The 13,964-nt window shown below is 42.0% G+C and overlaps 1 protein-coding gene across 1 annotated transcript in view; it reads right to left on the reverse strand.

Moving 5' to 3' along the window:
* LOC135111281 (adenylate cyclase type 3-like) overlaps positions 1-13,964 on the reverse strand; it is a 198,485-nt gene that overhangs the window by 56,397 nt on the left and 128,124 nt on the right.

The following is a 13,964-nucleotide window of genomic DNA, read 5'->3' on the forward strand; positions in this document are numbered from 1 at the left end:
ATGCGGGAGAGAAGTTAGTGTTTAGAAAGGAGAGGAGAGAAAGAAGAGGACGAGAGAGAGAGAGAGAGAGAGAGAGAGAGAGAGAGAGAGAGAGAGAGAGAGAGAGAGAGAGAGAGAGAGAGAGAGAGAGAGAGAGAGAGAGAGAGAAATGAGGAAAGAATACAGAGAGAGAGAGAGAGAGAGAGAGAGAGAGAGAGAGAGAGAGAGAGAGAGAGAGAGAGAGAGAGAGAGAGAGAGAGAGAGAGAGAGAGAGAGAGAGAGAGATGGGAATATGAAGATTGGAAAGAGAGGAAAGTGTCATGAGGGAAAAGGGAAAAAAGGGGAGGGGATGAAAGGAAATAAAGGGAAAAAAATAGTGAGGCAGAAGAAGAGGAAGAGGAGGGAGGAAAATTAATAAAAAATGTTTGTGTCTGCCGTGGAGAGAAAAAAAAGTACAGAGAAAATAGAAATGGAGAGGAACTGCATTGAAAATATGGAACACAAGAACGAAGAGGAGGAGTAGGAAGAGGGGGAGGAGGAGAAGGAGGAGGATAAAAGGGAGGGAGGAGCTACAATGAAGGAAACACTAAATAAAGCAGGAGAACAAGGATAGGAAAGGAGGGAAGCACTGCAAATGAAGACTGGAATGAATAAATGAAAGAGTGAATGAAGAGATGAATGAAGGACGGGAGGCGATGACAAGGAGAGAAGATTACACATGTTGATGAAAAAAGAAAATTCCTGGAAGTACTGAAAGTAAAAGTACGAGGAGAGAGAGAGAGAGAGAGAGAGAGAGAGAGAGAGAGAGAGAGAGAGAGAGAGAGAGAGAGAGAGAGAGAGAGAGAGAGAGAGAGAGAGAGAGAGAGAGAGAGAGAGTTTTAAGTGAATAAGGATGGAAGGGATGGAGGGAGACAGGGAGGAAGAAAGTGTAAAATAAAATAATTTATGTTTTAAAATGCTGCCAGCGGAGGATGGAAGGTCAAGGGAGAGGCTGCGAAAGATGAGAGAGAGGGAGAGGGAGAGGGATAGAAAGGGAGAGGCGGTTCAGAGTTACGAGGATAAAGGAGAGATGGAATGGGGGGGTAATAGGTTTTGGATGATATGGGATGAAAAAGCACATGGAAAGGTGAAGGGAGGCGAGAAAGAAGGAAGGAATGAAGAGCAAGGAGAGTGGAGAGTGAAGAGCCGAGGATGGTTGGTGGAGGGAACAAGTAACGTGGAGTCTGGATCTCTGCCAGAACTCATCTTTCCTTGCGGGAACCGTGCTTCTTAAAGTGTAGGTTTGCCATGGGACCCTCGATTGCTTCCCGCCCCGCCGCCGCTCTCAGCTGTGTACGAGTATGGCTTGGATTAAAGGCAGTGGTTGTAGAAACAGCTGTAGTTGTATAAGCAGTGGTGTCATTGGTGGAAGAAGAAGAAGAAGAAGAAGAAGAAGAAGAAGAAGAAGAAGAAGAAGAAGAATCAACAACAACAACAACAACAACAGCAACAAACATAGCAGCAGCATCGAATATGTTCACTTTTTTCCTAACCAGTCTAAATCTGAACCTACATACACAATACAACACGCAACAATCTGACGGGTTCGGCTGAGACACGAAATGAGTGAAGTGCTTGACATCACATCAGCCTTCCCTACCTCATGAGGCTGCCAGTTAGGTATTAGTTAAGTCACTGCGCCTCCTCCACCCTTGTCAGCGGATAGCTATGTAGCGCTCAGTGTTTTGAGGGAGCTAAGCTGAGACACTGACAGGCACGAAGGAAAATTACAAGATCATTCTGACAGACTGACTGACGTGAGGGAAAATTAGTATGTGAGAGGACCTGACTGAAGTAAAGAGAAAACGGGGATAAACTAAAAAAAGACTGGATATTTAGCGTGACAAGCAGAAAGGAGGGTAAAAATTCAACGGAAACTGACGGAAAACAAGGAAAAAATAGCAAATGGAAGGGTGACAAAGTGACGGAAAAAGTGTGTGTGAAGAGTGGCAAGTATGCGAGAAACTGACGGAAATGACGAAGAAACCAGCAAAAAAGAAACGGACTGACGGAAATGTGTGGAAGAAAAGTGAGAAAAATATACGCGACTGACTAAGATGATGATGGAAAATGATTAAATATGTATGAATAATTAACGGAAATAAGAGAAAAATAGGAAATGTAGTAAATATGACTTAAAAAATAAGGGACATGCAAACGCACATGAGAAACAGACGAAAATCAAGAAAGAAAACGGGAAATGTGAATCACAGTGGGAATTAAGAAAAGAAAATGGGAAATACATCAGAAACTAAAGCAAGAGAAGGAAAGGTGGGTAGAGAATATTCAAGCGTACATTTACTGCGTTCGGAGGCGGTTCGAGGATGAAAATTTTACAGTTGTCCAAACATTTAAACATTTTATGTGGCGCTTAGAGGACACACGAGTCGCTCCGGATATCACTGCTAGGAAAAGATGAGAGAGAAAAAAAGGAAAAAGAATCTGAAAATTATGAGTACTCCTGCATACTATAAAAAAAGGAAAGGAAAAATGAACAGAAAATTATTATGATGTATGCTGTAGGAAAAGATGAGAGAAATTAAAATAAAAAAGATTACAATAAATCCTTCTGTTGTAGGAAAAGAAGAGAGATAAAAAGAAAAATAAGCTAGAAAATTATTATGAATCCTGTATGGTGTAGGAAAAGATGAGAGAAAAAGAAAAAAGAACCAGAAAAGTATTATGAATCCTTCTGTATGCTATAGGAAAAGATGAGAGAAAAAAGGAAAAAGAACTAGGAAATTATTATGAATTCTATTTTCTGTAAGTAGAGAGAGAGAGAAAAAAAGGAAAAAAAAAGAACCAGAAATTATGAATCCTTTTATATGCTGTAAGAGGAAGAAAGAGAGAGACAAAAAGGTAACAGAACTAGGAAATAATTATGGTTCCTTCAGTACGCGGTTAATCCTCGTCTTCTCCTGCACGTCGACTCAGGTATAACTACGAGTATGTACGACCTGCTTCATGATGAGCAAGGGATTTCTGTGATTACTGCCGCTGTTGTGATTACCACAGCTCACTCCCGATTTGATTGAGTCATTTAGGGAGAGAGGGATAAGTTTACTATTCGTCTTCTCATAATGGTGGTGGTGGTGGTGTTGGTGATGAGAATGGTGTTCTTGGTGACGATAGTAAAGATAATGATGATAAGAGATAATGATTGTGATGATGATAATAATAATGATGATGATGATGATACTGGTGACGATAATGGTTATGTGACGATAGTAATGGTAATAATGATAACAGATGATGATTGTGATGATGATGATGATGACACAATGAAGTTAGCGATATTGACCGTAATGATGATCAGGAAGACGACGATAATAATGGTGGCGATGACAATAATGGCGATAACAATAATGATAACTATTACAGTGAAAAAAATGACTAAACACTAATGACCATAACAGTAACAATGACAATGACTGGCGGGGATAATGACGACCGTGGCAATGAGGAGATGATTACGATGCTGATGAACCGAATGCAAGCAAGATCAAAAGCAGCGTTAGTCATCAAGGCACACCCACTACCTGCTCCAGGCGAGGACAGGCGCGGCTTTCGGCTCTCTATTACTTCACATATCGAGTTCCATATTAGTTCGTCCCCTCTTCAAAGTTTCCTCCACGGATGGGCAAAAATTTCCACATCCACATCGTCCCACGCTCACAGTCGTCGCCTTTACTCTCTCTCTCTCTCTCTCTGTGTCGTCTTCGGAAATCTAATCTTTACTTACTTTCAAAACATCTATCTTTTCTTCCCTCACGTTCACTTATTCTTCAGTTCTAAGTCCTCATATTCGCCCTTTCCTTCTTTATAAATTTTCTCAATCTATCCTTTACTTACATTTGTATCGTCTGGTTCGTGTCCTTCCTCTCCCTGCGTCCAAACTACATGCGACTGTTTCTATTCAGCTTGTTCGGCCACCTCACTACTTGCTTGTTCCCTTCAGGCACATGGCGCACTCTATGCTATATACGTACGTACTCGTGTCCCCATTCGTGGTCTTGTTCCATTCCGCTGCACTCGCACCACACGACAAGGTATCCCCAGGGCGCTCAATTCATCTACTTCAATTCCTCCTTGCTCTGACTCCTTCGAAGTCAAGGTTCTCAAGCCAAATACAGTAGTGATATGATTGCGCCGCGTCTCAGTCCTCTTTACATATGAAAGCGAATACTTCTTCCTCTCATGCCACGATTTTTTGCTCCTTTACTGTTTCAGTCTCTTCAGCATCAAGACACGCCTCCCAAAAGTGAACTCACTCCTACAGCAAAAAACTATTTCTTTGTTTCACTTCAATCGCTGTGAATTTACTATGCTTATCGTTCCTCAAGTGCCTCACGTACGCAGTGTGAAAAATATACATTGCATTTACCATTCTATGCAGCTCGTGTTCATTCGGCAAAAATGTAGCCCCGAGGGGAAGGGCTCACAGCGCTGTGCCAATCTTCTCCTCTCAGGCAGAACTCAGTCCCAACTTTATCCGCCTTTCATCTCTCAATCTTTTCAAATTTATTTTTCAATCGTCGTTTCAACTACATGAAGGCTGTTGGAGACGTGTTTCCTAAAGACTGGATGAATAAATGTAATTATTTACTGAAATGTGTGCGCATATATATATATATATATATATATATATATATATATATATATATATATATATATATATATATATATATATATATATATATATATATATATATATATATATATATATATATACACACACACACACACACACACACACACACACACACACACACACACACACACACACACACACACACACACACACACAAGGTGATAGTAAGGGCACGAGGCCGTGGAACAGGAAGCCTGGCAGGCCTAATGGATTCAAGAAGGGAGCTGTACAACCCGGCGCCTTTTATTGCCTGAAAGACTAAAAGGTTGACTAATATATTCATATTATTCAACTACCAAAATAAAACAGTAAAGCCACACATCTATTTACCTCTGTGTCCATCTACGTACACATCTACAAATAGAAAAGACGGTACGAAAACTCAGGTTGACGCAGAAGTATTTTATATTTTATTACGTTTGAACTCCAGGCCTTCCTCACAGAGAATGTAATGGACGCAGACATGTGTGCTGTCTGAGTCACGCCATCCCTTCTCCTCCAGAGGCGGGGCATCTGACATCAAGTCTCTCCACATAAGCACACACAAACACACACACACACACACACACACACACACACACACACACACACACACACACACACACACACACTGCAGCTGACATCACAGGCACGAGGAGCCGCCACAGTGCCAATAACATCTCAAAAGAAAGTGCATCATTCCTGTAAAACTTCAATATCCTAGTGACAGTAATGGTTGCCAATCTATATAACTAGTAACGTTCTGTCTGTCTGTCTATCAGTTGGTTTTTCTGAGAAATGATGCTGACGTTGAATAGCAACACCTCTTAAAGCGGAATGGTCAGAAAAATGCAAAGATTCTAAAAATCCCGTCAAAAATTATCTGTCAAAAACTAAACTTTGAGAGGCAAGGAGCTTCAGGAGTGAAGATTTATTTATTTCCAGGATGTTCCCTTCTTGATCCAAAATAACGTTTTTTTGTTTTTATGTGATTAGCGTCAGACTCGTGGAATCAGCATAATTGCCTTTTATGCAGCATTCCTGGACACGAGTGTATCGTAATAAGTAGAAGGGAGGGAGAGCATCATCTGTGGTAAAGATGGAGGCGACGAGATCATGTATAGCCATATGTATATTTTTAAGGTCCTCGTTTTTCCATGAGTGCCTGGCGGTGAGTGGGAGGGAGAGAGAACTTCATCCGTGGTACGAGTAATAACACATTCGACGAGATCATGTAGCACCTTAAGTATTTTCAAGGTCCCCGTTTTCCAAATGAGATCGTGTCGAGTCCACACACACAGCAACGAAGTCTACCGAGTCCCGTTACAAAACACAGTCACCGCCGACCACCAAGCACCAGCGACAGTCACACACGAGTCCCAACAACCTCAGCCAGTTAGCAAAGCTTTCTGCAGCCTCCAGCCAGTTAACACAATCCCCAGCAAGGCCCAGCCAGTCTTTAGCAGTCTGTAGCAGGCCCCAGAATCCCTCAGCAGTCCTCAGCGACCCCTAGCCAATTTGTATAGCCTTTAGCAGTCCTTAGCAGTCCCCAGCAGGCCCCAGGAAGTTAGCAGAGTCTTTAGCAGTCCCTAGCAGGCCCGAGGAGTCTCAAGCACAATCTTCAACAGTCCTTAGCAGTCCCCAGGAAGTTAGCATAGTCTTTAGCAGTCCCAGCAGGCCCCAGGAGTCCCCATCAGTTCCCAGCAACCCTTCATGCCTCCGCCGCCGCACCCATCCAACACTTAATGCAGTTCCCGTGTCAGTGATCATAGAGTGCCGGGAGGGAAGGCGACACCCTCACCGGCTCCCCACTCCTCCCTTCGATACACCTTATTTACGCTGCCATACAATGATAACTTAATTTTCAATAACCTTGTTACGGCGTGTTCAAATGGAACTCATTAGCGCTTAGACTGTTTTTTTTTTCTTTCTCCTTTCCTGAGTGTTGGGGTGATGGTGATGATGATGATGATGAACAGGAGGAGGAGGAGGAGGAGGAGGAGGAGGAGGAGAAGCAACACTATTATACTCTTACGAGTAGTTATGTTGGTTTACCTCACAAGGAAAGTGAGTGAAGGAGTATATGAAGTGAACGGAGGCAGTGAGTGAGTGAGTGAGTGAGTGAGTGAGTACATATAATTAGGGGATCGATCACATGAGTTCGTAAGATACACACAAATTAACATGGAGGAGTAGGAAGAAGAAACAGCACCAGACATGTTGGTCCCCTACAAGGCTGTTTGTGATAAAATACACTAAAACGCAAGATATGCAGAAAGTAGAGAGAGAGAGAGAGAGAGAGAGAGAGAGAGAGAGAGAGAGAGAGAGAGAGAGAGAGAGAGAGAGAGAGAGACCTCTACCTTTCTTCATCTCTCTTTTTATTGTTCCACCCACTCCTCGGTTTTGTCTGCTTGGTGACACTCACGGAAACTGTTGTATTTATTTTCGTCCTTCTTGTGGCGGTATTTTTACTCACTTTTGTTTCTCTTTTGTCTTTCCTTTTTTTTTGCGGGGGGGCTCTCCTTTCTTTCCTCTTTCCCATCTCCTTATAAGTCATTCCTCTATTCCTTTTTTTATTTATTTATTCAGGGTTTAATTCTCATGTTCTTTATTTCTTACTCTTTCTTTCCTCCTCTTCTCGCTTCGTCTTCTTCTATTACACTTTTCCTTTGTGGTTTTCATTACCTCATTCTTTCATTTATTTTTTTTTATTTTTCTTATTTCTTAACGCCTTTTCTCTCCATTTATCTTTATTATATTTCACCTCAGTTTTATATTCTCGTTCAATTACCTCCTCCCGTTCTCGCTTTCTTTCTTTCTTTATTTATTTATCTCTCTCTTTCATCTATAATTGCTCGTTTCTTTACTTCTGCTTTTCCTCTCCTCTGCTTCTTCTCTTTGTCCTGCTTGGAGATTATGAAGTCTTAGTTGGAGGAGGAGGAGGAGGAGGAGGAGGAGGAGGAGGAGGAGGAGGAGGAGGAGGAGGAGGAGAAGATGATGATGGTGATGATAATGATGATGGTGGTGGAGAAAACAAAAGAAAAACAAACAGCACGAAAATTTTTGGTCCGCACGCACGAGAGAGAGAGAGAGAGAGAGAGAGAGAGAGAGAGAGAGAGAGAGAGAGAGAGAGAGAGAGAGAGAGAGAGAGAAGAGAGAGAATCCGTGGAAATGTAAGTGACGACTATCTCCATCAAGAGAGGAAGATTAGGAAGAGGCGGAAAGGTGAAGGAAAAGAGAAGGAAAAGAGGACGAGAAGGAGGAGAAGAGAGAAGGAGAAAAGGAGAGAAGAGGAAAGAGAAAAGAAGAGGAAATAAAAAAGAAGGAAAAAGGAAAAGAAACGAGAGGAAATCAGACGAGACATGAGAAAACAAGAGATAAAATGAAGCGAGACCTCATTCAGAATCTTTACAACAAACGATGCTTCCTACCACAACCTGCATTCAAAAAGGCGGCAAAGAACACCTCAAACTACCCTTAGCATGAACCGAGGGGCTACAGTAATAATTGGCGTTGCAGGACAAGCACGTACGATGTCAGGTAAGTGAGGAGAGATGGACGAGAGGCAGGAAAGGTGTGAACAAGGTCTTAGCTCTGAGGGTGCGAGTCAAGCAGAGGCGAGGCAGAAACCTTGCCCTCTTAGCCTGCATGACACTATTCCTGCATGGGAGGGAGAATCGTGAGGCTGAGAAGTTCATCCTCTACGTGGCGGGAAAACCTCTGGTCTCGTCACGGGGAATTCTAGACATCTCTAAAGGAAAAAGGCATAGGAAAAAGTAACGTTATAAGAGAGGATGATTAAGAGGCAGGTTCTAACGAGATAGATGAGGCCGTGCGATCCTTTCTAAGTCTCTAGATCGTGGAGTGAGGGACAAAAAATACTGATGCTGAGTGGGAAGCAAAAATATGATGGCAAGTGACTGTCACTGTACATGAGAGAGAGAGAGAGAGAGAGAGAGAGAGAGAGAGAGAGAGAGAGAGAGAGAGAGAGAGAGAGAGAGAGAGAGAGAGAGAGAGAGAGAGAGAGAGAGAGAGAGAGAGAGAGAGAGAGAGAGAGAGAGAGAGAGAGAGAGAGAGAGAGAGAGAGAGAGAGAGAGAGAGAGAGAGAGAGAGAGAGAGAGAGAGAGAGAGAGAGAGAGAGAGAGAGAGAGAGAGAGAGAGAGAGAGAGAGAGAGAGAGAGAGAGAGAGAGAGAGAGAGAGAGAGAGAGAGAGAGAGAGAGAGAGAGAGAGAGAGAGAGAGAGAGAGAGAGAGAGAGAGAGAGAGAGAGAGAGAGAGAGAGAGAGAGAGAGAGAGAGAGAGAGAGAGAGAGAGAGAGAGAGAGAGAGAGAGAGAGAGAGAGAGAGAGAGAGAGAGAGAGAGAGAGAGAGAGAGAGAGAGAGAGAGAGAGAGAGAGAGAGAGGGAAGTGTCGCCTCATGAGAGGAGCAGGTGCTTCAGACGACACTGTCATGCCAAAAATGAAAAAAAAAAAAAATAAAAAATATATAAATAAATAAATAAATAAAAAAATGAAAAAATAACAAAATTAATAAATAAATAAAATAAAAATAAATAAAGAAAAAAAATAAGACAATGAGAACGTTGCAGGAAAGGGCCCAGGTGAGAAGAAAAGTTTGCAACTTAAGAAGAAAATGATGAACGTGACACTAAAAAGCAGAAAGCAGACTAGAGACTTTAAAAAAACGTTCCTTTTGAGAAAGAGAATACAAATGATGAAGAGAAAAGATAATAATAATAAAGGCTGAAGAAGAGAAATATTAGAGATGGGAAAGGACCTGGAAAATAGTTATTTGCATGAACATAAACACCCACCTTTTACTAAATTTATTGCGACGGGTCTGAGAATGAAGAATAAGAGAAGGAGAGAGCAAATTATGAATACAATTTATCTTGAAGGGTTTGCCGTCTTGCTATAAAGGCCCTAGGAGCGAAAGCAACAGATGGCGATGATGGAGAGCGAGAGAAAAAGAGAGAAAGAAAAAAAAACTGTGCCGAGAATCAAGATAAGGCAGGAAATGGATTTGAAAAAGAAAATATTACCGTGTAGCTCCAAAAATACTGTGCTCTCGATAAAAAAAAAAAAATAAATAAATAAAATAAATAAATAAACAAACACTGGAGCCTAACTATACATACAACTAGTACTTCCGCCATAAGCAAGGGTCGGCCATCTTCGTGCAACAGACGGGAAATAACAAGGGAGAGATGAGAGTGGTACATTCTTTCCCCATGAACATTACCATCTCGCATCTCAGATTACATAGTGCAGCTTATTGCAAACACTCGTAAGGGCCAAGAAATCTGCTGCTGTTTGTTATTCCTTCGCGAGTGGGGAGAATGCCGTGCGAAGAGGCTGAGGATTAAGTAGTATTGTGAAGTTGTGCAAATCTCTCAATCTCTCTCTCTCTCTCTCTCTCTCTCTCTCTCTCTCTTGAAGTCACCACCTGTTTGCCCTCTAACTTGACACTCAGGAAATCTAATACACTGTCTTGTGTTCATCCTTCGCCGCGAGCTTCCATCCACTTCAGTCCTCCATTTTCATCCTCTTCTTCCTCCTCTTCATTTTTCATCCTCAGCGGCGCCGCCAGCAGCCTTTCATCTTCCTCCTTGTGTTTCGCCTCTCCTTGTTTCTTTTTAGTAGTCTTCTATTAAAATTTTTACGTTATTTTTTCTTGGTCAGGTTAGGTTCGACATTGTTATCACTCTCTTAAGTCATTATTTACCCCCACCCCCTCCTCTCCCTCTCTCTTTCTCTGTTTTTCTTCATCGCTCGTAGCACCGTTATAATTATACCGTCCCTTCTCTTCTCTCTCTTAAGGCAGCAGGAAATACGTACGTACATCTTCTCCTGGTGGTGGCAATCACGTGTGCCCTGCAACCCGCCACGACAACACGCTCCTTCTGCCTTCTTTTCTCAAGCTCCAATAAAGACGAGCACTCTGTCGGACGCTGTCTTCCATTATTTTCACACTTTTTTTTTCTCTCTTCCATGAACTTAACGCTTACAAAGGATGAAGAAAAAAGAGAGTGAAAATAATAGCTTCAGTATCGGACCACTTCCTTAATCAATACAAGTTTTTTTATTTATTTATTTTTTTCTTTTATCTATGTTGATTATTACCTTCACTGGCATAACCTGCTGACACGGTATAAAAGGCTTTTTTTTTTTTTTTTTTTTTTTTTCAGCATGGTTGTGTTATTGTACGATAGCAGGAAGAGCGTACTAAGAAACTTATCTTTATCTTCGGCTGTAGTTTAATGAAGGAAAACGTTACCTTTGTAGTCTCTGCGTGGTGCTTGAGACACTGGTGTAGCTACGTGATTTAATTCCAGAGGAGACGCACACACAAACACATACACTAAGCCACCTGTGTCTTGTGGGGGAGCGGGGGAGTTGAAACGGGCCTTTGATTCCAGCTGTGAGGGACGCTCCGGGACGCTTGCAGCCTGCCACTAGGACCAAAAGTTTAGGAAAAAGTTTGGTAAGTTTATGGATAAGGCTGACAGATGGTATCCTGGTCAGAAGGCGATCAGAGGTCAATCATCGTGGCATACTCACCTCTATGTATTGGATTAAGCTGAATTCTTCTAGAGCTACTAAAGATCTCCTTACTGACCTATGATAGAGTCTCAACAGCCCAAGGAGTTAATATTGTGGGAAAACAGCAAAGGAAAACGATGGCTGGCTGGGACACCCTTACTTTTGAGCTCATTATTTCGTTTACGTATTACGATGTGCTGTGAGGCCCCGGAGCGACGCAAAGATGGCTGGATCAAATTAAACAGTTCTCAGAAGAGCTATATATATGCAAAGGGCTTACTGGTATTGTGGACGCGGAATGTTACCTTTTTTCGCTCAACATCACCATTCAAAAAGAAAAAAAGAAAAAAAAATCAAGAGCGTCATTGATTGACTGGTAGGCGCTCGATCAACGTTAGCAAGGTACCTCGCGCAACATCCTCAGTGCCTCCTGCAGCGCCATCCCCAATCTGTGCCTTCCTCAGCGCCATCACCAAAGCCTTCCCTCAGTGTCATCCCAAGCGCTCCGTCAGTGTCTCCCGTGGTGCCATCCCGAGCCCTCCCTCAGTCCCTTCGTCAGCGCCATCTCCAACCGTCGCGCAGTGCCTCCCTCAGCGCCATCACCAAGCCTTCCGTCAGTGCCTTCTTGAGCGTCACTCCAATCCCTCCCTCAGTGCCTCCCTCAGCGCCATTCCCAGTCCTCCTTCAGTGCCTCCCTCAGCGTCATCACCAATCCCTCCTTCAGTGCCTTCGTCAGCATCATCCACAAGGCATTCACTCCGTTGTGTGGTCAAGAGGAACAAAACTCATCTCTTCGTGTTGAGTTACAGGACATGGAGAAATTGTCACACTGTTATTTCCTCACTGATTCTTTCTTTAGTGAAGAAAGTCAGTTAAGAAAAAAATGGGGGAAGATAAGGTGTAACCACAGTCTTACAGCTCCTGAAAAACTCAACTAATGAGAAGAAAGTTTTTCAAGTAAACATTTTCTTCATCATCCACGGAAGTTTATAGGAATGTGTTCGTTACGTATTTTTTTTTTTCCGTAATGGTCATCAGCTTTTATTTGCTTCATGTTATAATCATGGTTTGGTTTTATGTTATAACCTTTTTACGACACCGGGCACAATAAAACTGCAACTCCCTGCCTATTACTATTTTTTTCCCCTTCCTGCGACCTGTGCCATTTCAAGAGAGGACCATTAAGACACCTCCGGAATTAAATTGGCCAACACTGGGAACTTTTTTCCACTTAACTTTTCTGGTGAGAGTTGTAATTAAGACTTTTTTTTTTCCTCTCCCTCTCTCAGTCCTCAGTCAATTTCCCTTATACGAAGAAAAAAAAAAAAAAACGTAAATAACAATTTCTTGGGAAAACTTCAAATGCATTTTATATGAACAAGTCAATTTGTTGATTTTTATTTTAGAGTGATGAAGAGCGGCCGAAAATCTCTCTCTCTCTCTCTCTCTCTCTCTCTCTCTCTCTCTCTCTCTCTCTCTCTCTCTCTCTCTCTCTCTCTCTCTCTCTCTCTCTCTCTCTCTCTCTCTCTTATATATTGTACTTCCTCGAAACAAACAAATTTCTCCTACCTACATTGCAACTCCATCCACAACATTCCCCCAAAATAATTACACTCTTGATGAACTAAAGTAACTTACATTAGATTAGGAGGAGTTTATCACGGGGAGAACTAATCAGGGTGGAATATTCCTGGAGGAGTCCTTGTGGGTAGAATATGCAATGGACCCTTTAAACCACTCATCGTGTGGGGGAGATATGATTCAGATGAAGGCAGGGAGACTTTGTGGGAAGCAAAGAATGAAATGAGAGAATGCACGTTTGTTGCCGGTCAAAAGGGAGACTTTTAAAAGATGAGGTGAATCAAAGTACAGATAAGGTGTAAGTATTAAAGGTAAGGTATGTATATATAAGAAAAAAAAATACTGAAGAGATATGCTACCTTACGCTCCGTCCTCCGAGGTTACCATGGTAGCAATGAAAAATGAAAAAAAAAAAAAATAATAATGGGGAGATGTGCCGCGTTGCTACATTATTTTTCCCTGGTTCACAGTGTGTCAGTCTTAACGAAGGAACGAGGCGCTACTTCATTAAGGCTCGCCTCTACTAATGTGCAGTCGAGGCTCACAATTGCTGAGGAAGGATTTAATTATCCCTGTGTGTGTGTGTGTGTGTGTGTGTGTGTGTGTGTGTGTGTGTGTGTTTTAGTCCGTCCGTCCGTCCGTCTCTCTCTCTCTCTCTCTCTCTCTCTCTCTCTCTCTCTCTTTCCATACACATGAAAATATTGAGAGAGAGAGAGAGAGAGAGAGAGAGAGAGAGAGAGAGAGAGAGAGAGAGAGAGAGAGAGAGAGAGAGAGAGAGAGAGAGAGAGAGAGAGAGAGAGAGAGAGAGAGAGAGAGAGAGAGAGAGAGAGAGAGAGAGAGAGAGAGAGAGAGACCCTCCAGTCATAAACTCGTATGAAAAATAAACAAATAAGCCGCATTAGGTACAATTACTTAAACGCTAATCATAGTGTACCATATAATCATCACTCAGAGGAAAGTACGTAGTTTATATATAAGTATATATTTATATCTATAACACGTTGTTCTTTATGAAAAAAAAGATAACTACTAGTACTACTACTACCACCACTACTACTACTACTACTACTACTACTACTACTACTACTACTACTACTACTACTACTAATAATAATAATAATAATAATAATAATACCTGTGCAAATTAAAAGATTATATGTAAGATGCATTAATAGACCAATTCCATGTTTTGCT

The sequence above is a fragment of the Scylla paramamosain genome, chromosome 21 (assembly GCF_035594125.1).
Source record: "Scylla paramamosain isolate STU-SP2022 chromosome 21, ASM3559412v1, whole genome shotgun sequence".
NCBI lineage: Eukaryota > Metazoa > Arthropoda > Malacostraca > Decapoda > Portunidae > Scylla > Scylla paramamosain.